At 42.6% G+C, this 26,190-nt stretch overlaps 1 protein-coding gene across 1 annotated transcript in view; it reads right to left on the reverse strand.

The window, feature by feature from the left end:
* Window positions 1-26,190, reverse strand: part of pacrg (PARK2 co-regulated) — a 117,800-nt gene that overhangs the window by 25,965 nt on the left and 65,645 nt on the right. The gene's annotated exons all lie outside the window — the stretch shown is intronic.

Below are 26,190 nucleotides of genomic sequence, written 5' to 3' on the forward strand. Positions count from 1 at the left end.
CTTGCATGGACGGATCTTTGCTTCAATTTGTGCCACCTATCCAACCCTCACCCACTCACATCTTTCCTCTGTATGCAATCTGTAAGAATCTCAATTTCTACAACCAGAATGAACAAATTCCTGCAAAGCTGTCCTTTGTGAGAGATACAACATTTGTATCCACATAGTAAGAGCAGCTTTGTCTGCATCTCTCCGTATGATTGTCTAATATAATGCTCTCTATTAACAATATTCCATCACAGCTGATCAAGATGGTGCTGAATGTTACCACTACATGTACAATGCTGAGTCAGACCAGGGTGCTTATTCTGATTCTTGTGACAGAGAGTGTCTGATTTTTAAATGAATGTGCATGTGTGAATACATCTCGCTCTCGCCATGTGCATATCTATAATCCATCATGGATGAGTTGATACTGTGCATGCTACTGTGTGTCTGTGTGCCCTCTCGTTTGTGTGTTCTCGTACAGTGATGGGATAATGCGTCAACATCTGACACATGTCACGTATGTGTGAGCATGTGTGTGTGTGTGTGTGTGTGTGTTTGTGCGTGCGTGTGAGCCTGTTGCTAGCTGCACAAGCCCGACCCTCCAGGGTACTATCAGTGTGTGAGTGTTTGAGAGAATAATACATTTGAGGAGGGTGGGGGGACGAGAGGCTGCGACCACCAATCGATCCCTCTGCTGTTTTCTCAAATTAAGAAGGAGGAATGAGTATGAGGGGCGGATAGAGAGACAGAGAGACTTAAGCACGGGGGAGTTTGAAGTAGGTGGGGCCAGAGAGCGTTTCACTATGTAAGATGTGGAGGCTGAGGAGGAACAAATGTACATAAGAATAGGAAGAGAGAGAGCAAGAGAGAGGGGGGATGAAATGGAGGTGGAGAGAAAGATAGAGATACTGTAGCAGAGATGGAGGGAGGTGAAAGACAGCCAAAAGCTGACAGGAGTCCAATTAAGTGTCATCCCAGTAGAGGCACCCGTCCCCATCCCCTCCTGCCAGGGCTACGCGGCCTCAGCTTCCAAGGACAAACTGCTCGTCCCGTGGTGCAACGCAGGCACAAACCTCATCACACATTCAACACAGGCGCCAACACATATTTGGTTACACAATTTCATCAGAGCATAGAAACACACAAATGACACCTGAACAGTTTTGCCACACATATGGACACTCTGGACATCTGCAATCAGGCTTCTCCTGAGGGGCTCAGCCTTTGGAGGACCGGCCGGGGACAAATTGGTGCCAAAGATGACTAACGCCAGCAGCTACTGGTCCCAAGGTGCAGATTTGTGCCAGGGGCTAACCCACTCATCTCTGCTCTGCCCACCAGCTGCTACCCAGGGGCAGCACAGCCACTACCCTGGAGTGAGCTAGACATCACACACAGACACACACACACACACACGCACACACACAAACACACACGCACACACACAAGCACACACACGCGCGGGCGCACAGGTCAGTTCTCAATGGAAATAAGACACATTCGCTCACGTATAAACAGGCAAACAGGAACACACACATGAACAATGTTGCCCGTGTCTCACACACACACGCACACACACACACACACACACACACACACACACACACACACACACACACACACACACACACACATATAGGCTGTGGCCTTGGGGGTTGCTTGCTGTCTCTTAGAAAAGCCTGGTTAGTGAGTGAGGCCCCCATCTCGAGTGGCTTTGGACTAGAGCAGAGTGACTGAATGACAGACTGTGGCACTAGGGTGGGATTAAAGGGATGCTTCATATTGACATAGAGAACAAATCGACATACTCTAATAATTCTCTTTCACATTCTGCGGCAGTGTGAGAGGAAACAGCAAATGGAAGGGAATAATAGAGGTCGAGGCAGACGGGTCCCTTGTGAGTGCTTTTGCCCCGCAGACAGCAAAGCCTACACACACACACACACACACACACACACACACACACACACACACACACACACACACACACACACACACACACACACACACACACACACACACACACACACAGAGACACACACGCACGTTAATGCACACATTTGTACACATACAAGTGCACGCACACACACTCACGCACACACAATAGACACAGCTCATATGCACTGAATGGAAACAAGCGATCCTTTTGACTGCAGCCAGAGTCACAAGAGAAAAACACGGAGAAACAAAGAGGGACGTATGAAAGGAAGAGGGAGACAGCTAGAAAGAGAGGAAGGGGGTGGAGGGGATTGGAGGATGAAAGGGGGAGGGACAAAATAATAAGAAAGTGAAAGTGTGAAAAGAGAGCCGGTCTGGTTTTCAACATAGATATCAGAGATATCCTGTTATAAATATTCCGAGCCTGACTTGGATTTAATCTGGGCTGAGATGCAAACAACACACTGGCCCAGCGTTGCTTGTGGAGTGTGTGTGTGTGTGTGTGTTTATGTGTGTGGGCGGCTGAAGGATTGGTTGCCAGGGAGATTCTGACATATCGGGCCCCACTCCCTGCTGCCCTCAGTTTAGCCTCGACAAGTCAGAGAAAACGCTCTGCGGCGGCCCGGCTAATTTACAATCTCTCGTTCCCTTTCGTCTCTGTCTCTCCCGCTTTCGCTTGTCCCTGTCTGGCTTTCTCTCCATCAAAGTTGTAGGATTTCCTATTTGTAATTCTCATTGTACCAATCACGTTGATTTCCTTTAATCGGCTTTCCATCCATACCTTCACAGCTGAACAACTGCTTTCACCCTCCATGTGTTTCTCCTGACTCTCATTTCACTGTCCACTTTTCTACTCACATCCTCATGGCCTCTCTTTCTCTTCCTCACAAGCATCTATCCATCCTCTCCTCTATTCCCTTACTTTACGCTCTCTCTTAGGTAGGCTGATGTGGTTGGGACCTGTTGTTTGCATCTGGTGACAACCAAACAGGGCCTGTTGTAATTAGTGTGGAATTCTAATGAGCTTATCAGGTCAAAAGCAGCTTAGTCCTCTAGGACCCTAGCAGGGTGGAAATTAGCCTCGCTCCCTCCTAGACAAAACACACACACACGCATGCACATTACACAATAACACATTGTGCATACCGATGATACAAGCTCGATTCATTAGCGAACACTTGCTGACAAATTCAGCCTCACCCTCTCCTCTCATGAAGGGATTAGCCCACTTTACATCAGTCAGTTAACAAAAAAGCTAATTATTAATGTGAGTGGCAACAACAACAAAAAAGCCAACAGCAGTAATATGTAAGGCTGTCATTGTACTGAATAAACAAGTAGCTGGAGGGGGGATATGTTATCTGGAGAGAGACATAGACAAATTAGCAAGCATGTGCACAATCACACATACGCGCACAGAACATGTGCAGAAAAATAAAGTAACTTTTTTTTGCCCCTTCCGTTGGAAAGTTGCAGCTGGTTAAAAGCTGACAGCGTCACACGGCCCTCATCTCCTTCTCCTGGTCGGCAGCGTTCTAGGCAGCCAGACAAGCCCCTATCTCCATTAAATATCTCCACAATTAGTTATTGGAAAGTAGCAGCGATTCTCAGAAAGCAGAGAGGGAAGGGCGAGGCACATTGATTAAGTTCAGCCGTACCAACAAGATTACACTCAAGAATTTTAATCGTACTTGTCAGCCATCTAAAAATATGACAAGACGCTGGCCTTTTTAAAAAGAATGTAGCCGGTTGAATGGACTCTTTGGATAAAGTCAAACTGTATTTGTTTATTTATTGTCTGCTACAGAATAAATATCTGCTCTTTAAATCACTTATCCTGTGTACGCCTTTGAGGAATAAATCAAGGAGAAATATAGATTTTCATGATGGTGCTAAATAATTTTGCGTTAATTCGACAGAATACTTTTGCGCCTATATGTGTTTGTTTTTTTTAAAGACAGGAAAACCCACTAAAAATAGACAATAAACTCCTTTCCAATTGCCAGTATGAGTATTCATGTCGTTTTTTTAGGGTGTCAAGTTTGATGTCACCAACCCGCTGGTCGGCACCAGATGCCCCATTAGTGAACAGTGAAAATGTTACGATGGCTACTCTTTTAAATTTCTGTTATTAATTAGTCTCTCTTTGGAGCAGTGGAAATACTAACAAAGATGGTTATGATGAATTTGAATGTATTGTTTTGTACGATGGTCGGCGAGGTAATATTACTGGCAGACCCTGGAGTCTGGTCAAAAGCATCAAGTCTGCTGCGCTCAGCTTTCCATAGACATGACAGGGCAGCTCCCTGAAAGCCGGCAGAGACGATAAGGAACATTTATTTCCTCAAAGACCTTTATTCCATTCTAATAATAAAAATGACTATTCTCTCTCTATATATATATATCAATGAATAATACAAAATATAAAAAACACATTCACATTATTTTTAACTAAAAAAAGAGTTGGAGTTTATGGGTGTGCATAATGCATAGTGTACGTCAGTGTGTTTTGGTGGGAGAACCGAGGACAATAAAAGATTATGTGAGAACAGCAGGGGTTAGGGGATGGGCTAAATCCATTTCCTGTGTTTGGTGCTGAGGCGCTGACGTCCATCTGTTTTATTCCAGGCTGTTTAACATCCAATTACTTACCTTACTGTGATACTTCTGGTTGTGTGAATACTTGTGTGGGCAGAATCGACGTGAAAGGCAGAAACGACGTGAAAAGAACCCTTTGCCATCTGAACCCACTGTGGGCAATTACTCAATGCATTATGGGCTGTGTATTATATTACACCCCATAAGTTATGTCAATGAACACTACTTTATTTGATATGAATAGGAAACATATTTTTTTGTACAATAATAATAATTTAAAATATATACAGCTCTGAAAGTGACAATGAGCACAAAACATATTAGAATTCACTTTAACTTGATGTACTGCTGCAGTCTTACTGATAGAAGTCTGCACACTATCACTAGGAAACGAACATCTGACGACACAATTCTGCTTCATTTATGTTTCATGCACTAATCAGTTAAGAAATATGTGGATGACAAATGAGGCAGACAGCTGCTGTGGTTTCAGACCTCTGAACTCAAGAACAAACCATGTTTCCTAGTGACAGTTAAACTCACGAGCATAACGTCTTAGTGGGTAGACTTAAATACACAGAGAGCAGCCATGTGTTTACCACTGACAGCAGGGACGGTTCTATTGAGACGGCAGCTGGTTTAACAAAACGTTGGTATTGTACGACCTCGGAATGAGAACGGGTTGGAGCTGTGAACGAGTGTGTTCGAGGCAGCCAGTAATAGTGCATTTCTCTCTTAAATATGGCGTAACATGCCGAAACAAGAAAAAAGACCATCACCACGAACATGACAATATTAAGACCAAGGAATTGTTACTTTGTAAAATATGGGTACAAACATTTAATTTGTGCAGTTAATTCTCACGAAAGGGTTTTAATTTCAAGAACATTGGAGTCTAAATGTGCCGTTTAACTTGCCTTCATTCTGGAACACACATTTATTCGAAACCTTTTTTTATTAGTAAAGCCAAATTTAAGTCAGAAGGGTTATTTTTTAAAGGCCGTCCATCGGTAAATAATGAGCCAATCTATCTTTATGTAGGTGAAGTGCACGCATCAACCCAATGAATCTCCCACGGCTTCCGCTGGTTTCAATACAAATATCGGCCTGAGCCGACAATAAAGCACCAGAAAGGACCAGGTCATAAACCGAGGGCCAGAGAAAGAGAAAAAGAGCAAGAGCAGCAGTTTTCCAAGGTGAGCGACACAGACAGCCACGCACAGACCCTGGCCATGGACCCTGAGAGTTAATGAAGCAGTCCGTTCCTATTATATCTGCTACAAGGTAAAAGACAAGCAGACAATCCTCCTCTCCTTTTCCCGGTCGTCTTGAAAACGGATCCTGCACACAACTCATCCCACACAACGCACACTGTAAACCACACCTGCCTCGGTTTCCGGACAAAGGCATGAATCTGCGCTCGTTTCGAGGTAATAAAAATAACTTCTGATACAGCAGCAGAGGAGAAACAGATTTATTAAGGGAGTGAAACAAAATTCCTCACTAATGAAGAGGATAATAATAGATAATTAAAAAAAGAGTCATCGTGGCATAACAACTTCATGACAACTGAATTACAGAAAAAAGTGGAATGTAAAAGCAAAATTACAGGATTCACTGGAAGTGAGACAAAAAATATGGGGTAGTGACAGGTATTTTGGATTCTGCAGCAAACCTCTAAATATCAAACATGGATGACAGGCAAAGTCAGCAAAATGGGAGTTTAGCAAATTCACCACTTAAGTGTCAGATTCAATTATAGCTGAACTCTGGAGTTCTTTTGTAAACATGCTGTTGCATAGACCCATGAACAAGTGCTTCATCACATCTAACCAGTTACTGAGCAGTGACTTCAAGAAGTATCTCAGTGAACTGAACTCATTTTTTGTAAACAGGATTAAGAATGGTGGTCATCCACCCTTAGAGCAAGCAAACTTGTAGCTACATCCATGAGAAATAGAACAACTGACACTATTGTACTGGTTGCTGTAAGTCAATGTGATGGTTAACGGTAACTTTATTTCCATTATAAAAGCTAAATGTCCCAATCAATTCCCCGACCTATTCTTGCCAGACGAACACACAACTAGGGGAAAGTAGTGTTTCTGTGTTTGCATTTCCAAATGCAAGGCGCACGTTGTCAAACTGATAAATGTGTTTTTTAATAAGCCTTTTTCTTTTGCTGGGTATGCAGTGCATCACGGTGTCAAATTGGTGAATATGTTTTGCCGATTTCCTTGGAGTTCTAATTTGGTTGTATTGTGCTAAATTCTGTGGACCACCATCCAGAAAAGGGTAAATATTTGACGTCTGCTTAACTAAGTTGCCAGATATTTTGGAGACCGCAGCTATACAGAAGCCGTTCAGGTTTTGAGAGTGTCTGAGGCAAGTGGATATTGCTCTTCCCCTGGGAGGGCTGGGTTTCTGCCGTGTCTCACGCATTGTATCTGATAACATTTCCGCTAATATCAATATTGTATAACTCGAACGGTTGTCAAGTCTCATTTTCCTCTGTTTCATCAGTAAAACAGGCCTGATGAATTGCATTTCTTGTGAAGTGACAGCACTCTTCCCTTAACATATCTGATCCAGTTTGTTCTATCTCTCACACCTACACACCAGGCCGAGGGGTGACTTTGTTGTGTTGTGTTTGATTTATGTCTACACAGGCATACTCATATGTCCATCTGTTAGCACAGAGGTTTGTTATAGAACAGCTTTGATTTCCTCCCCGAACCCATTCCCAATACAAGCCTGTCTAATACTGTATAAATCTGTCTTCATCACAGTTAAGCAGGCATGAAACAGAAGTCAATATTTTGCATCCTGTGGAGATATAGTAAAGTAAAATAGCAAGGAGGCATAAAGGTTGAGTCTGTCTGTCTATTCTGATGCAAACTATTTCCAATCTGAAGGTATATGCTGAATTCTCAATCATACAACGACACCATGGGAGCATTTTTTTTCATTTGGGTTGGGACTCAAATGCCACAGATAGGTAAGAACTTGTTGATTTGCTTGGTTGCCAATGTGCAGCTTAGTACCTGAGCAGAAGATTAATCGGTTTTCATGTTTTTTTTCTTTCTTTTCTATTTCAATCAGCCTGCAACATTTAAAGATTAAAACATTTAAAGATTAAGCACAATTTCCTTTCAACGGCAAAATCCTCATGTCTCATGTCCTGCCGCCTGTCAGTCATTTCATAGACACGTTTGGAACACACCAGAGATTTCAATCTTTAATGCGGCTAATGTCAGACAGAGAGAGAGGGGGGGGGGAACTGAGACAGAGACCGAGATGACAGCAGAGGAGACAAAGGCGAGAAAAATCAACAGTGATATTCTTGGACTGGATGTGAGGTGGTAAGTACGAGAGGCTGGGGGGAGGAGGGAAATGTCACGGCCAATCTCTAATGAAGGGCCTTCCGGGAACTATAGTTAGATAAATTATTTAAAGGCTTTCATTTAAAAATGTCCCAAAAACTGTGCTGCGATGATTTGCGCAGGGGCTGGGGAAAGGTCAGCCGTGTGTTGGGAGTGCTTCATTAACCTCTCACCACCTCCCTACCTCAATTATTTCTGTCAAAGAGCACCTGGGGTGGGTGGGAGGGGTGAGCGGAGGAGAGATAGGGAGGGAGCGTGGCTGCTGTGGTCGAGCTGATACCACTCTGCTGCTGTGGCTGATGCTCAGTAGACGAGCGCTGAGGGGCTTCAACTACTTATCTCAGAACCTGGTGGCGGTCCATTCCAGGTGCAATGTTTGGGTGACTTCAGCGTTGTAAAATCCTCGGAGATGTGTGGAAAGGCTGGATGAACGATGTGCGCTTGTATGACTGTGTGTGTGTGTGTGTGTGTGTGTGTGTGTGTGTGTGTGTGTGTGTGTGTGTCTGTGAAAAAACGTGTGGGGGCGCACAGGCCTCGGGAGTGTTAAACGCTTTGATCTTGTAAAATGTTTTCAACAACCGTGGAACTATCAGTGGTGCTAGGAAGTCTGATTTCTCAGACACTTGTACACAGACACACACACACACACACACACACACAAAGTTACTTTTTCACTGACGCTCTAAATAGTGTACAGCAGCAGGTTTAAACTTTTTCCTGGTTTCCACTTCATCATTAACCTCATCTCTTTCTGTATTCTCCTCTTTTTCCTTCTCCAAAACATTAGTTTATCTAATTGGTTGCTTTTACCTTATTATCAATGATTTGAAAGGATGCAGAATTATCCTCTGGGGACAAGGACAGTAGCAGCTCCGTATGAGTATAAGACCGCAGGGAAGCATTAGGAGTGTGGATAAAGGATTGTAGCTCATAATCAGAACCAATAAGAGCTTTTGGGTCTGTGTTGTATACATGTACCTTGTTTACTTGGGCTGATTTCGTCACATCTTCCATCATGAGTCTGTCATTCTCTATGGTGTAACATCCATGCAAGGTTTAGTGTTAAATCAAATTATTTTGGCTTTTTCCAAGGAGAGCAACATATCTTTGCCAGTCTTAGATGGAGGAACAGACCAACAAACCAATAGCCCTTTTTTCCCGGTCGAAGGTTATTTTTGGGGAGTTTTTCTTGATCCGATGTGAGGTCCTGGGACAGGGATGTCGTATGTGTACAGATTGTACATTTTCTGAGGCAAATTTGTAATTTGTGATATTGGGCTATATAAAATAAACTTGAATTGAAAATGTCATCCTTCATCCTTAAACCTAAATCAAGGCCAAACTTAATGGTGATGAAAATACACAATTTACAGTAGAATTCATACATGAACTGCCCCTGTGTTGGCTTATTATACAGTATAAATAATGAGTACACTTAATCTGTCTGCAAAATGTTCTTTTAATAGTAAAAGCTTCAAAGATTAATCCTAATCCTAGTTTTAGTCCTGCCAGCAACAACAAAATACTTTAAATTAAAATATTCTGTGGAATCACTGCAATTCGTAGATTCACTAGCAGCTTTGAAGTAAATTCCTGCAGTGCTTTTGCATGGGGTTCAACTAACGTTAAGATATGAGTTTGCACTATTGAACAACTGGAAGTCATCTTGACAGTGCTGACCTTTGAGGGAACGGAGAGCCGACAGTCCAAAAAGGAGGGATCATGTTATCTGTGTCGCACCATCCAATTCTATACAACATACATCACTTACATACAACATACAAACAGCCAGTGGTGAGACAGCAGTGGAAGTACCAAAGTACCAGTATCCACAAATGAATGGTGTTAACGTACTCTCCAGCTAAAGTTAAAGTATCCACTAGATTGCCAAGCTTCCCGCATCACATATTTCGCCATGATTTTCAAATTAATTTGACTGTAACACACCTCTAAGTGAAAAATGGGAAACCCTAAATATGTTTCTTCAAATATTTCCAGGACAGGAATATATCTTAAACCTCTCTCTTTTTCTTTTTTTGCTCTTTGTCTGAGTCGTTACTCTAATCCCGTCCCAGTGAGGCAATAGACAATAGACTAATTGTCAGGCTGTTCCTCCAATGACTGATTTCTAAGTTAGGGGGCAGCCGTCAACTCCCCTGAGCTTGTAAAGAAGGAGAACGTAGAAGGGAGAAAGAAAGAGAGTAGACAGGGAGCAAATCTGAGCGTGCTAACATTTCCTACAATTTCTTCATGCAACATTTCCAAATGACTGTGAACACAGGAAACTGAACTGCAAGGCACAGATATAGGTGTTCACACGCGTTCAAATCTGTGCCACATCTTAAAAGGCATAGTAGCTGGAAGAAAGTGTCACAATGTGAACCACTGATTGGCGAAGGTGCTTCGGTATTATGTTGTTCATACGAACCTGAGATTTTGGATTTGTCTCAATCAGGCCTATTCAGCTGGCAAGTGTCAAGCTGCCTTAATATAGGCTGCTACATCAAAGAGGTGACTAATCAGGCTGACGGAGAGAGGTGTCACACAGTGTCAATCCTCCAGGGCTGCAGTCTGTCTCTCAAGGAGCCTGGACTCAAATAACACAGCGCACACGTACAGCACGTGCACGTCCAGCCGCACACACAAAAACACGAGCACACATCAGGTATACCAGGCACACCTTTACTTACACGGACACGTGTGTGTGTGTGTGTGTGTGTGTGTGTGTGTGTGTGTGTGCATCGGCGTGCAGTTAGTTGGGTTAGCTTCTACATGCACAAACATACTGCATGCACACATGCTAACCTGGCATTACACATCTCCGAGGGAATCAATGTGAAGGATGACTCAGAGGCCTTCAATGATAGGCCTCTGTTGATGAGGGCTGGGAAAATGAGGTAAAATATGGAAACTCATCTTGATGTATTTGGGTCAATTTCACATCCACGGCCGTTGCTTGGTCAGGCCTATTTCTAGCAGCAGTGGTGGCGGTAATTAATGGGTGATAATGGACACATTTAATTGGCTGTAATCTATCTGATGAAGTGAGGAGCCTCCATTCTTTTGAGGACAAAGGTCCACTGGGAGAGCGAAGAATCTCGCCTCATCTGTAATGCTGGAGGCATAAAGTATAGAGTGGACCATATATCAGCATAACAATAACGCAACTCTGGGACGCAAAAACAATTAAACCTCACAGTACATTGAAGACAATATAAATATGCATCCTTCACAGTTAGCATGAGTGCATTCCCTGCACGAACAAAGTGAAATTGCAACAAGCAAGGATAAAAAAAACTGCTTAACATAAAACTCAATAAATCAGTTCAAACATGCAATGCGCTTTATGTACTTGTGGCTGCTTGGTTCTGCCCGAGAGCTCACTATACAATCTAGATCCTCCATATGATAGAGAAGAGAAAATGCAGTCTGCCTCCTCCCAGAAGAGGCACTTATTTGCATTGAAATGAACTGTCTGTGTGTGTGTGTGTGTGTGTGTGTGTGTGTTGAAACGATACTGCGTTCTTGTGTGTTTTGTCAAGGGGGCGTTGTGTGTCGACCTGCATGGATCACTAGTGATGGGGTGACTCCTCAATCTCCCCACCGCCACCCGGCCCGCAGCCTCGGGGGGAGCTGTGTGGGTATGTGGCTGTACTTACACATGGTGTATGTTTTCTGTCCATTCACAGTGCTGCTGCAGTGCTTTCTCGTCCCCGGGGTGATTTATGGCGCTGTCAAGCATAGTAGATTCAATGCTATTGTAAATCAGCATGACATTAGAATTTTTTTTTTTTTTATTTGTTCGAGAATTCACTTTGTGAGAGGACATGCGGTGTGCAAAATTAATTGCTGTTCTGTCGTGTCTCCGAGGTGTTCAAGAGGCATATAGTATTTGGAAACCAATGGCACCAAAAACATTTATGTGTGCACATATTCTGATTGGACCACAAATATCACCTGAATCACTTTAAGAGGCCATTATCTTCAAGCTTGCTAGACGGTCTAGCTTTCTAGGGCAGGAAGGTGTAGCCAAACAAGCCTTGACTCCAAGGTGTAAGCCTACGGTACCTAGCCAACCTAAATTGTGTGGACTCAGGTTTTCCTGCAACATTAGTTTGGAGAACAACAAACAGTCAATAGAGTCTGGCAGCAAATCAACTATGGAGGCCAGTTTCAATAATACCCACAACAAGAAAGACTGTGTTGTAATTTCAACTGACAAAGCCATTATTCCAAGATAGTACCTATTGAATCTTACCAGTTTACACTGGAAATAAGTGCAATATAACTCTCTTGTTTACTCAACCACTACAGCCTGCAAAGTACATACTGAATAGTTTACTCTATAGTGAGTGAGAAGATGGAGTTTGTGGATGCTCATCAATCATCATCATTGTGCACCCCCACTGACAGGTGCATTGCATAATTTACACATCTAACCGTGCAAAGACCTGCATAGCGAGATGTCGAGGAGAAAGTAGTGTACATGCAATGATAAGTACTAGTTTGTGTCTGATATTTTATATATATAGTAGTATTATATTGACATTTTATATATATATATATAGTATATTATATTGTGCATGATTATTACACTTGGAGTTTGGACATTTCATAAAAAGGTAGAAAGTAAATACAGTCCACATGGTAGCAAATACGGATACAGCTTAGACAGTAGCGGAGGAAGTAATCAGATTCTTTACTGACATGAAAGTACTCATACCACACTTTAAAACTACTCCATTACAAGTAAAATACATGCATTGAAATTGTAGTACAAGTAAGTAAAATGATGTTGGTATAATCAGGAAAATTATGGAACGTAGAAATGCTAAACGCCTAAAGAAACTCCCTCAGAATTGTACTTGAGTAAATGCACTTTGATGTACTCAGTGAAGGGACATTGGTGAACTGGTTTTGTGAAGCTAGTAGCTAGAACCACATATTTAATACCAAATGCTATGTATACATACTCATGATAACAAAAGTAGCAATACCATTAGCATCATTAACTTAAATTAGAAATAGAATTAGGCATTAACAAAGAAATTGAACCAGAAATCAGAACACAGAAACATAACTCCTTTCACAGGGAAATTATACTTGACAGTTCCATTAAGCAAGGAGCATTTTTTAGGGTAAATGTAAGACTCAATTACTGAGATGGCTTTTATATTTAGCCTGTATGACATGGAATGAATCATCTGTATTGTCTAAGATGCTCTGAACTTATGCCATGGCTTACTTATTGTGCTCAAATTCAAGTAGGAGGCTTTCTTCATAATCATCCCCAGACTGATGGTTACATTTGCGACTACCTCTCCACGAATACAGAACCGCTGGATGCTGTCGAACAAAGCTTGGAGCAATCGGATGAACAGAGCAGTTCAATCAATCAAACAAGAGCATTCGAATATCTGGTAATAACCTTTTCATTGAGGCAAGACATTCATATATATATATATATATATATATATATATATATATATATATATATATATATATATATATATATATATATATATATATATATATATACACATACGCATCTGTGTCTGTGGCTGTGTGAGTGGGATGATGACAACATGATTCTGTGTGTCACGTTGTTGCTGGGATACAGAAGTGTGCAGACGGCTTTTGTATGTCTATTGGTGTGGTGGCTGACGTACAGATTGAAAGGCCATTTCGTTACCACTCTATTATTCTGTCTGATTGCCTTCTTGTTGGCTGTTTTCTGTCGGAAGATTTGATTTTTTTCCTGAATAGATGCAGCTAAAAGAAAAGAAAAGTCTGGTTGTTTTGACATCATTTTGAGTCTGGATTAGCATAGGTTTAGTGAGTTTACAGTCGGTATTCTCTATTGAGAGTACACGTCAATGCAAAGACAATGTGCTTGTTAAATGAGCGTTCACCAAGATTCCCATGTACAATTGTTAAAGTCCCGATCCCGCTGTTTAGTCCTGTCCACAAAGGCTCAGATCGGCTCAGTTGATTCTCCAACCCGCCATTTCCCAGAGTGACACCAGATCTGGTTGAATTGCACAACACAATTTGACATGTGGGCGGCGGCAATTCAGAGGTTTGGAGCCAGGCTAAGTTGAGGCTCCCTGTGCAAAGCATTATCTATGGATCACAGCACGTCTCCACTGAGTGCTCTTTATAGGTAATCAATAGGTGAGCTGGCTCATGATGGCTCTCACTCATTACAACTCTTTAATAAAAGCCCACCCTGCGGTGACTGCTGCTCTGGGTAGTTCACACACACACACACACACACACACACACACACACACACACACACACATGCGCGCACACACACATACACACACACACACACACACACACACACAGACACACACACACACACACACACACAACCTTATGGGAAACCAAATCTCTGTTTACACACACAGGAAAAACCCAGCTCACAAACACGGAGCGAGCACAGCATCGTTTGCAGAGAGGCAGCTCAATCCCAATCATTTATAGCTGTTGTAATAAATGACAACTGACAACTATTCTGGGATGTCCTGTTGGGGAGGACTTTTGAAGCATCGATGCCTTAATCCATATGCAAATCAGCTTTATGATGGGGTGCCGGGTTGAACATATCAGAGACTCTCAAGTAAAGGTGACACACACAAACACACACACAGACACAGGCACACTCTTAAATGCTACAATCGTTGTGATGAGGCTTGCATTTATCAGCAGCTTAACCACCATTCTCAAGATGAAAACATCTTTCCTTGAGTCAAGGGAGTTAAACTCCAGACTGGTCGTGGTCGCACAGTATGGTTGAGGTGTGTATTTCTTCTAGCTGTTTCACAATCACTCCAAAGCAGCTGTTAGTTCAATCTCTCCGCACATATGGAGTCAGGTGATGAAAGACTTCTTTTCAGTATTCAGGGGGGGGGGGGGGGTCGGCCTTGCGCAAGAATACGGGTCACTTTGTCACATGTGCAAGGCGAGAGGTGATATGCCGCTAGGTCAGTTTTCCATGGACCACCCACCAGCTTGCCCTCTTACACAGAGACATATATATAGAAAAGGGAGCAGGGAACTCTGCATCAACTGCCACATACCTCAGTAGTGAACAACCACACACATTTGAGGTTAAATTACACTATAGCATCTGCTTCAATATGGCAACAACACACTGATGCAATGCACACGCAGCCTACGGGACAAACACTGTAAACATCTAACCATCTAATATCATTCTTCTGCCAGCCAAAACGAAACAGTCTGCAACTTGTTGTAATATAAACATTCTTGTAAGAACCACATTTACTGGGGTTGATCATAAATAGATACAGGAATCTGACATCAACTACAAGCGAACATTACGGACTGTTTAACAGACGACCACTTGGCCCACGATCCAGAAACCAGAGATAGTGGGTTATGATCTCAGCATCCTTAAGGTGACAGCATCTGAGGTGAAGATGACCTTTCTCTGCCCAGAATAGCAGCGCTGTGGGGAACAAAAGCTGCGAGGACAAACACACGGGAGAAAACGTGACCCCTCAGGGGCCAACACACATGCTCTGAACACAAGCTCAAATTCTGAGGTTGTATCCCTGCACCTGCCACCATAGACACAAACTGTATGTATAAAACATGACATCTAAATGGCTAAATTAAGCAACGACCAATGTTAAAGTTATGAAAAATAACTATCTTTTAAGATGAGAAATTGTTAGTTGGCGAAAGTGTTGCACCCAGTAACCCTGTTAGTTCTGTCAGCACGTTGGCGGTAGTTTGGATTGTTAGTGCTGTTAGCGCTGTTAGCTGCAATAGAAATGCTCCAACTCTCGTATATAGTACATTTAAAGATCTCTAATAAACACGTTATTGTTCCTTAATCAATATAAAAAAAAGTGAAAGAGCAACACACAGCGTAGACTCCACGGCGTCACAACCAGTGAGAAGAACAGAGACAAAACAAAGCTGTTCTAGCTTTGGCTGAAAATGGTGGTATATTGTAGGACCCTGTAATAATAAGACATGGATACCCCAATCCTACTGAAACTCACATGATACACACATATCCACACACTCGCCACCGCCCTACACACATCATCGTGAGTGACAAGCAAACTGACCGCAAACAGAACTCGGATACACTACAAAACACTCAAAGAGAGAGTGTCTCATATTGTGGCTTTATGTTGGTCTGCAAGCACTATTGTTACTATTACAAATAATAAAAGCAAAAGGTGAGTCTGGTATCGAAGCATTCTGGTCCACAAAGCCTCTTTCTGGGACATATTTCTACAGTGGCAGGCCATCAGTGCAGCTCTCTCCCGAGCACAGAGCTGAGATTTCAGCATGTTCGACAAGGCCACTCAGGGGAGGCAGGTAACTAAATGATGCAGGCGCTCATCGCTTCGTTCAATCTCCCTGTTGCCTCTGTGCGTAAAGAGAGACTTGAGAAGAACAGCAGGATAATGTAGCGTATGAGGGAGCGAGATGAGGCGAGGCAGTGAGTGAAAGTCATGGGAGAGCCCAGGATTCGCGCCACACCGGCTAAATATTTGATGGGAGGAGGTGGTGGAGAGGAGCTGAGGTGGGAGGAGGAGAATCATGGGTGCATTTCCTTCGGGAGTGTGTAATATGTGTCCCAGGCGTGCAGCGGGCTGTGGGGGTCAGGACATTACAAGAGTCTCCACTGTCCACCGGGTGAATTATTCATCTCGCTGAGGTCAACACCGGAACAGCATTATGGGCGACACGCAGTCGAGAACAAAGGCTTTTAGCACATAGGATCCACCAGTGAAAAGCATGCATGGTGGGAGAGAGAGACACAGAAATAGAAAGATCAAGATAATAGAGAGAAAGTAGGAGGAGTGGATGCACACAGGGCTGATGAGAGATGATGTAAAAACTTTGATTGGTGTTGGAGGTTGGATGAAATTAATGATGTGGCCCTTGCCTTGTGTCATTGTCAACAGCAGACAAATAGGCATCCGTTATCCGTGACCCGACAGTGTTTTGTGTATCATGAGCATTTGTTTCCTTGTATTTGGGATCCGCAATATAGAAACATTTTTTGTTTGAAACACACACAAACAAAGAAACCGCTACAATTGAATGTTCGACAGTGGTCTTTTTATACTGTTAGAGTACTTTATGTCACATGGCAGCTTATTTAGACATTGTAAAAATGACATTAACTTTTATATAACAAATAAAAAATTATTTAGAAAATAGCATCCACAATATACATTATATATATATATATATATATATATATATATATATATATATATATATATATACATTATACTTATATAATTCACTTTTAATACATAATTCAAAATATAATCTGGGATGAATCACAGTTCAGTTGCACAGCTGCATGTCATGTACTAAGTTTTGAGGTCATCAGCAACATGCATGAAGCCTGGGAGAGACGTCAACAACCTATAGAATATGATCTTGTGGAGGTCATAGGAGGCATATTCTAAATTCCACGTGGTGGTGCGATGCGGACGTGATGTTTATAACAGCCCTGTTGACTTTGAAGGGCACGGACGTTGGGTGCATGCCTGTGTGACCGTACAGATCCTGAGAGTAAATAAGACAGTACTATGGGAATTCTCTCAATGTTGGCACAGGGATGACGGGGCCGCCTACTTCAAACACACACACACACACACACACACACACACAAACACACACAAACACACACACACACGAGAAGTGGTGTCCTACGCCTGGGCAACTGGTGTGGTACCAATATTATTTACAGATGAAGTTGCAATTAATTGATTATGCAAACAATGTACAATGTGCATTCTAAAGTATAACACTGAGCACTGCCAGAAGCCTAATTAAATATGAATCTTTACATTAGTAAATGAATTTAAACATTAGCAATGTTGCAGCACTGGAAAGCGGAAGTGCTTGAAGCATATTCTTTGGAGATAAAAATGTGACTTTCTAAATGCATGGCAGCTTGCAGGCAAAAACATTCTCAAGCTGCATTTGTTTAGTTGATACTGGTTTTGTGTGTTCAGTCTTACATTTGTCATGCAGTGTTTGAACACCAGATTGTGAGGCTTGCAGCTGACTTGGCTCTTGTTATGTTCTTTTGAAATATGTGGCCATATATGTGAGACTTGAAAGTTGTAGCTTGAAGGTATCTTTTTTTAAGAAAGGGAAAGAGAGAAATTATTAATGAAATGAGAGTCTCTCTTTGACCTTTTTTTGGCTGCTCCGATCTCTTACTGACCGTCTGGTAAAACATGCCAGCCTTTATTCTCCATGACCCAAGTCCTTCTACAGTGGGCGGTCGAACCTAATAGGGTAACATCTGCTTCACTGGATCGGCTTCCATTTGCTGTGTACATTCGGGAACATCCACACACGTATAATAATTGACCCTGATACCCTCAAACAAGACACTGCAAACGGTGTGCTCCTCCGGTGATGTCCTGGGTAGAAACAGCAGGGAGTGAATAATGAGCAAAGGAAGCTAAGTGGTATTATTTCACTACGTAATTGAGTTTCAAAAGTGAAAGGAAAGGAATAGCAACACATTCTCTGGAATACTCCCATGGCAGAATATGCTGTTTGGTCAACATGACTCTACGCCCGTAATTATTTTCTGCTTATGAAACACTAACCGTTGATCCATGTTGCCGAGCCGGATATTAGATGTATGATTAGCCTTTATTTCTACGAATTGTTAATGCATGTACAACACGATAGGGATGAATAGTTATATATGGGACAAATAAATTACAACCTATAAACACGACTAATAAAGTTACTTTCTCTACGCTTATCCATTGAAATTTGCCCATAATGAAACAATGTTGTTCCCTTCAATTGAAAAGTCTGATAATTTTGTCTTTGGACTTAAATGATAGGAAAAAGTGTACCCTAAACAACACCAATTCATTTTTAGTGTAATAGCAGCAATCATTTCAGTCTTCTTCCTAATGGATATACTCTTTTATCATATCAAGTATTGTATACTTATGGCAATGTGAGCCATGGAGTCAGATGGAAACATTAGAGATGGGGCATGCTAGACACTGGATGTGGGACAAGAAATAGCCGGGACAGCCTTATGCACATTTGTGTGAGTAAGGGGGAAACGTTGTGAGGGTGCTTAGGTTGTTGAGAAACAGTGTGCATTAGAATGAGAGAATAGGGTTCAATTACATCCATTAGAGATTGGGAGGACTGTGACTGGCGCATGCCTGTGTGAAAATGGAGCGGATAAGATTTCCTCTGTCGGGGAAATGTGATGAGAAGGGGCAGTAATGGGGGGGGGGGTTTAAAAGACGCAGACAGACAGGAGACAGACCCCAAAAATGACAGGTGTGGAGGCATTAAGCCTGTCAGGCTGAGGACTGACTCACAGTTTAGTAGTCCATGAAGTAGTCCAAGATCTAACTGCTATCCACAAAATGCAGATTACATCAAATAAAATAAAGATATTCAACTGTTAGTTATTTTATTTTATTGTGTTCCTCTGCAAACAGCTTTCTGCCCACATCTGACAAATAATAATAATAATAATAATGCATTTAATTTATATAGCGCTTTTCGTGATACTCAAAGACACTTTACAAATTTGTAACATCCTAAAAGCTAAAAAAATAAGAATAACTAAAATACAGGTAAAACAAATAGGGACTTTTGTCAAACAAGTAGGACCATATCCCGACACTGGTTTAAAATCTATTTTGTTTTTGTTGTTTATGTGTGTCCTTGTCTGGGACAACACGTTAGGGAGACTGCAACGCTATTTGTGATTTGTTTTGAGAAATTGTGCTTTTTTTTTTATTTTCAAAAAGCGGGACTGTCTGCGAAGGTGTGGCTGTTTATGAAAGCTGACAGATAACCTGGCGTTGGGTGCAAATGCTGATCCAGAGCGGGCTGGACAAATGTCTGCACACACACCAGCATTCTGTGGCTTGCTGCCCGCAGAGATGTCAAACACAATGATGTGGGGAGAGGCTGCCTGCTCGCTACTCGGAAGTCCTGACACCCACAAAGGCACACAAGGACACAGATTCATACACCAGAATACACGTGAAATTACAGGAAGCAATGTGTTCACTGGCTATCAAATGGCTGACTAAGCCCCAACCTCCGCCAACACACATGCACTCGAAACGGAATAACAGAAAATCAGCAGCGTTAACACGATCCCCGTTCAGACTGGAACGATCACCTGTCTTTAGAAAACACGGCTAACGCTCGCACTATTCATCTCACTCTATTGTCCAATTTCGACAGCTCAATAATTGTGTTACACATGTCAGGCCCCCGGAGCCTGGACAATCCTGCAAATCGTTTGAAAGTGCCCCAAATTCATTAATTGCGGAGTGTGTTAATCTCATTGAGATGGGAGGAAAAGGACCCTCATAACTCATCCAATTAGGTAATTGAGTGCTACTTGGATTAGAGGGAATGAAAGGATGAGCCCCGCTGAGATTGAGGATTTCTGGTTTCAAAGTGAGAATATGTATGTGGTCATCTACAGATTACAAGGAAGTTTGTGTCAAAGCTGATCCTATCCCTCTAAAAGCTCAACATTTACTTACAGGCTTTCTCTAATTGCTGATGCCTCTAATCCACCAAGGTTTGAACCTTCGCTAAGCCCCGCCCACTGATTCAGCAGCAAAACAGGTTCAAAAGAAAAGGATAGAAGCAGAAGCCTACAGATCACAGTGTAAAACACCATCACTTTGTGATCGAGACAATGAAATTAAGGAACACCACTGTTCCTGTTAAGCCGCGTAGGTCTTTATTCCCTGTTACGATCATTAAAAAGCAAAAGCAACAACTCCGTAAACCTTCAGTAACTAGCAAAGCATAGAAATGCTAATGCTAGTTCATTATATGCCAACTAATTCAATGAGCCCAAAATCACAAATTGGACTTTGGCTTTACAATCTGTACAGCATACAACGTCTTCTGTCCTGACACCCTCGCACCGCATTCTGCTAAACTGAGCTCCACAGGTTTTTACGTAGAAACGTGAAGTTTTAAAAACACATATCTCCTTTCAAACTCTCCGCAAATCTCTATTGCACAACATTACATTATTACATTACATGTCATTTAGCTGACGGTTGCATTCAACCATGAGTACAAACTCAGAACAAGAATCAAGAAAGTAACATTTCTTCAAGAAAGCCAAAACATGAGTGAGTGCCATTCAAGTGCCACTGAAGTGCTAATCAGTTTTTATTCAAGGTATAGTCGGAAAAGTTGTGTTTTTCCTGATGTCAGTGGGGAGCTCGTTCCACCACTAAACAACGTTTAACCACGACTAGCCCAAAATCCACAAAACCAGTCTGAAAGTATAGCATGAGAGGCTACGGAGCAGAGCTGTACAGTTCTTGGTTACGCTGTGATTGGCCAGTCTACGTTGGAGGGGCAGGACACAGCGGATGGTCAATTGGTTCTACTTAAGTCAATTTAAATTGAGGTCTGTTTGTTCAATGATATTCATGCCAGATAAAGATGAATGATGAAAGACAATGATGTGATGAAGAACTGATACAAGCAGAAAGAAGGGAAGAAGCAACAACGCAACACTTTTGACCAGAGGCAGTGCTTGGGGAGAGGAGAGCCAGCACACTGCAGCTATCTAAATGGTGATTTGTTTAAGTTGCAGACTCCCTTTGCACAGACGCCCAATTCTATTTAATTTTAAGCATACTGCGTGCCGCGGGGCTCTGTGCCATTTAAAGAGTGGATCACATAATCCCCCTAAGTGCTTCCCATTGGAAAAGGCACTATGTATACATTAATGAACAAATCAACAAACATAAAGCTAAATTCGTTCTGAGGCGCTCCTCTCAAGCAATTAGTAAAAGTACATTATCTAAACTGATAGAATAATAGGAGGCACAAATGCGTTCAAGCTGGAAAAGGTAAGTGAAACTTACTCCATCACGGTCTGCAAAGTAAAAAGTTTGAGAGGGTCAATCATAGTCGAAGGGTATGCTGTGTATATCTGTTGAATGTGTGTGTGTGTGTGTTTTTGTTGAACAGTCTTTCTGCCTGCCTGCAGAGCAGTTCAGATTATGCATGAATCAGGCTGCTTATCAGCTGACCTTTAAATTGGAGCCGCGGAGCGACTGCAGGCCCAAGGGCTAACGCTCCCACCTGATTGGCTGCTCCGCCTCAGACCTGCTGACAATAGAAATTAACAGAGCCAAGTGGGCATATCCTCAGGCAGAAGAAGTATTGGAGTGGAGGGAGACTCCATTAATATAAAAATATATTTTCACAATTTCCCTCATTTCCTACTTTTCTTCAGGAGAAAAGGAAAAAGTCATTATGTGCTGTGAAGCATGCTAACGGTGGGGCAGGTAAAAACAGACAAGCTTGGTATTACCTGGATTTCATCTCACGCTCACTCATGCTATCTTTCTTTTCTATCTCTCTCTTTTCTCTGGCAGTTTCTCCCACTCTTTCTGTATTTTAATGGCGGAGGGGCCTTGGCAGGCTGTGATTGCTTGATAGATAGATATCTCCCGTTGGAGAGGCGTACATGGACGAGGAGACGGGGGCTGAGGATGAGGAGGTGTGTGTTCTGTCTTCCATAGGGACAAGGAGCTCAGTGTGTCTGTGGAGGATGATGGATTACATGGGGGCTACAGGTGTGTGTGTGTGTGTGTGAGTGTGTTTGTGTGTGTGTGTGTGTGTGTGTGTGTGTGTGTGTGTGTGTAGGTGGGCATGGTCCCCTCCATTGCGTCGCTATGTACACAGTGAAACTATGGCAGTGAATTAATTTTCACAATGGCAGCTGGAAAAGGTCATTAAATAAAAACTAATATTTGTGAATGGGAATCCCCAGGAATTAACTTCAACACCATATACGCAACAGTGGAGTGTTCTGGCAGTAAACTGGAGTATTACGTTATATTGTGGACAAGAGCACAGGTGGCTGAGCACAGTGAGTGCGTGAGTGTGTGTTTGCGTGTGTGCATGTGTGTGTGTCATGTGATACACAGAAAAAAAGCAGGTCCACAGGGGAAGACAGAGTAGCCAGCCACAGCACTGCATCTGTCACCAACACAAAAACCACAGCAGCCGGCCAGTAACAGAAGACAGAGAGCGTGCACGTGGGGGAGACCTTATCATAGCTGGACACATCCCCAGCAGGAAGACAAAAGAGGCCAAATGAACCAGATCACCGCAGCATGTGCGGGCAATATGTATGAGTGCAGGAATGTGTGTGTCAGTGTGTGTGTGTGTGTGTGTGTGTAAGAGAGAGAGAGTTTGTCAGTGATGAATAGGAGTTTAAGGACCTACACCTTACAGATAAGCAAAGAAAATCATCAGGACAACAACAACAATGCTCCAAGGCAGGCTAAAATAAATACCAGAAGAGCCCTCCAGGTAAACATAAACTTCCTTCAGACACAATGTAGAATGATGTAGAGGCTGAAGATGTCCGGTCTCTTATTTACTCTTTGCTTATTTGTGCTTTACTTGTGTTTATTTATGAATTACTGAGGCTGAATGAATACATTGTTTTGGAATCAAATCATTTCTCAGTGAGCTGTGTTTCAAGCTATTATTCGCATGTACTGCTCCCTGATTGGCATAAATATTTACTAATAGTCACATCTTGATCAAGATGTGCCACAAACAGGCTGAAATCGGCCAATATCAGGTCACAACTAACTTTTTTCAGATGTCTTCAAAATATATGCTAATATATGCATATCATCAATTGTTTCTTCAAAAAGAAAAATAATATTGGCTGATATATCATCCAATTCTAATTATTCTCACAAATTGATATCAAGACTAGGGGTGCACACTTTCTGTGCTTTGTCTTCCCAACATAGATGCCGATACCCCAACTTACAGTACAAATGTCCTCTTTTTACCAATTTAAAATCGTTTTACCTCACTGTGTGGACCTCATTAAGATCAGTTTTTTGTCAAGAAATAGTGGAAAACCCAGAATTTAATTTGATCCTTATTCAAGACTCTAGAATATGAGCTTATGTAGTTTACTCTGCTGCCTCACAAAAGTTCACAAACTATCTTTCTCCGATGATGTACAGTAGATGAGCTCCTATCCTTTCCAGCTCAGAAGAGGAATTTGCTGGATGAGAGAGCACATCTCTCCTTCATAAGGGACGTTGTTGCATTTCATTAAGCATAAGATTCATCACAGCAAGCAAACAAGAGAGCTGTGCAAATCGCATTGGAGGAATTCCTACACTGTCCTCAACATTGTCTCTCACATTACACATAAACACACACAAACACAGCTGATATCCAAAAGGCACAAAGCAAACAAAAGCTGAGCGAACTGATTCAGGAGACAAAGGGGTACATCAAGGAAGTTGATACTATGTGATAGCTCATTATTGTGCACTTCAAAGTGACGCATTACTGTGTCAGTGGTAAGAATAGCAACCAGCTGCCGGGTGTTGAACAGCAAAAGAAATTCTCGTTGAACAATGGAGCTGTTCCTTCAACAGACGCCTTGCCGGGTGGGCCGTTGGTGAGCTCTCCCGGTCAGAGGTCCAGTGCTCTGTCTGTGAGTGAGAGGACACCCGAGGGTCCATTTTGGAGGTGGCTGTAAAGCTCCAGCTCTGACCCTGGAAAAATGGCTGAGATAAGGCCTGTATACAGATCAATTTAACAGGTCACAACCCTGTCTCACAGTGGGAGCGACTCAGCGGGAGTGTGTGAACACAGCCTCGGGGATCTGTCCCGTGATGAGATACTGGTCGAATCTAAGTGTATCCCCGACGCTGCAACAGTGGCTGTCAGCCGACTGATTCACAGCTCCAACAACTGAGGAGACAGGGACAAAGTCAGGTTGTGTTGCTGGGACGGCATGTGATTATATATATAAATGTGTATCTGTGCGTATATGTGAGTGTAGTAGACAGCTAGTAGAGCATTATGTGCCCGAGGCTGGCAGACCTAAAGAACAGTGAACAGAGATACCCGGAGACAGAAAGCTGGAGCCCTCATCCACACTGAAGTCAACAGCTGCATATGGGACTCAACAGATCTATTCATGACAGATGCACACAAGTGAAAACACACACACACACACACACTTGGCACATAGTGGACAGTGGCCTGTTTGTGGCTCAGGAGATAAGAGGGATGCCATGCAAGCTCTGCGAGTCACAGTGTGGGAGAGCCAAGGGGAGATGTTACCACACACTACTAGACAGTCCTCTGTGTCTTCTGGTGGATGAAACACAATGGTCGCGTCTGTCTGGTAGAGGCAGCACACTAGCTCTGGTTGAGACAGCCGACTGAGCGGGGGATGGAGCTGGAGGTGTATGTATGCGATATTAGATAATAGATGGACTTCAATGGAAGCTTTGATATCGATGTAAACAACTCACATTAACTGGAAGAGAGACGGAGACAAAGACACGCGGGGAGTAAAAGAGTGTGAGAGAACAACAACCCTGAAATATTTCCGCATTAGGGAGGAAGAACACAGAGTTCTGAATTACAGAGTGTGTGATCCCCGAAATATTTGATCTATCTGTCGATCTATCGATTAACTCATTTATATGAACTTACCTAAATATACAAAAAGGTATACTTTAATTTGGTTTAACCTTGTAAGGCCTCAACTCCAACCAAACTTGGAAACTTTACGAAATGCCTATGAAGTGCTGAACATGAAGCGCTGTCGTTGTTTAGCCGATTGGGTCCTGTGCTCTGGCAGCTGCATGAACCCCTCTCTCAGGCCCAGACTGGTCTCTCTGGGAGAGGTCAATAGCATGGACGTCTGCCAGTTGAGAGGTTGGCTCAGGTTTAATCGATGCCCGCCAGAGGAGGAGAGACGAGCGGGCAGGCAGGTAGACAGACCGCCAAGGTAACTACCAGCCAGAGATAAAACTGTTCCTGGTGGGGTTCACCGGCCAACTGCTGAGCGTGCGCTGTGACGAAGAAACTCACGCTTCAAATTGGTTTAGGGGATTGATTTGACAGCTAATTTACAGAGGAGATTTGCATATGGACATGCACTAATAAGGCAGGCTTTTCTTTATCATCCTTTGTCTTTCCCGTCTATATCTTTCGCCTCGCGCCATCTTTTTTTTAGACCTAAGCAAATACTAAGAGATAATGTAAGTGAATTAGAGAGACAAGAGATTCCAATTAGATATTGATTAAGAGACTAAAGCCGTGTGTTTTCTCCTGTTAAAGCCTGTGTTTAAATGATTGATTCACAGTGTCACTCTCCACATCCTACTGGCTGTGTGTTGAGTTGTGTTTGGGACCGGTTGTGCCTCTAAGGCTCCAATGG

This window comes from Cyclopterus lumpus, chromosome 22 (assembly GCF_009769545.1).
Source record: "Cyclopterus lumpus isolate fCycLum1 chromosome 22, fCycLum1.pri, whole genome shotgun sequence".
Classification (NCBI taxonomy): Eukaryota; Metazoa; Chordata; class Actinopteri; order Perciformes; family Cyclopteridae; genus Cyclopterus; species Cyclopterus lumpus.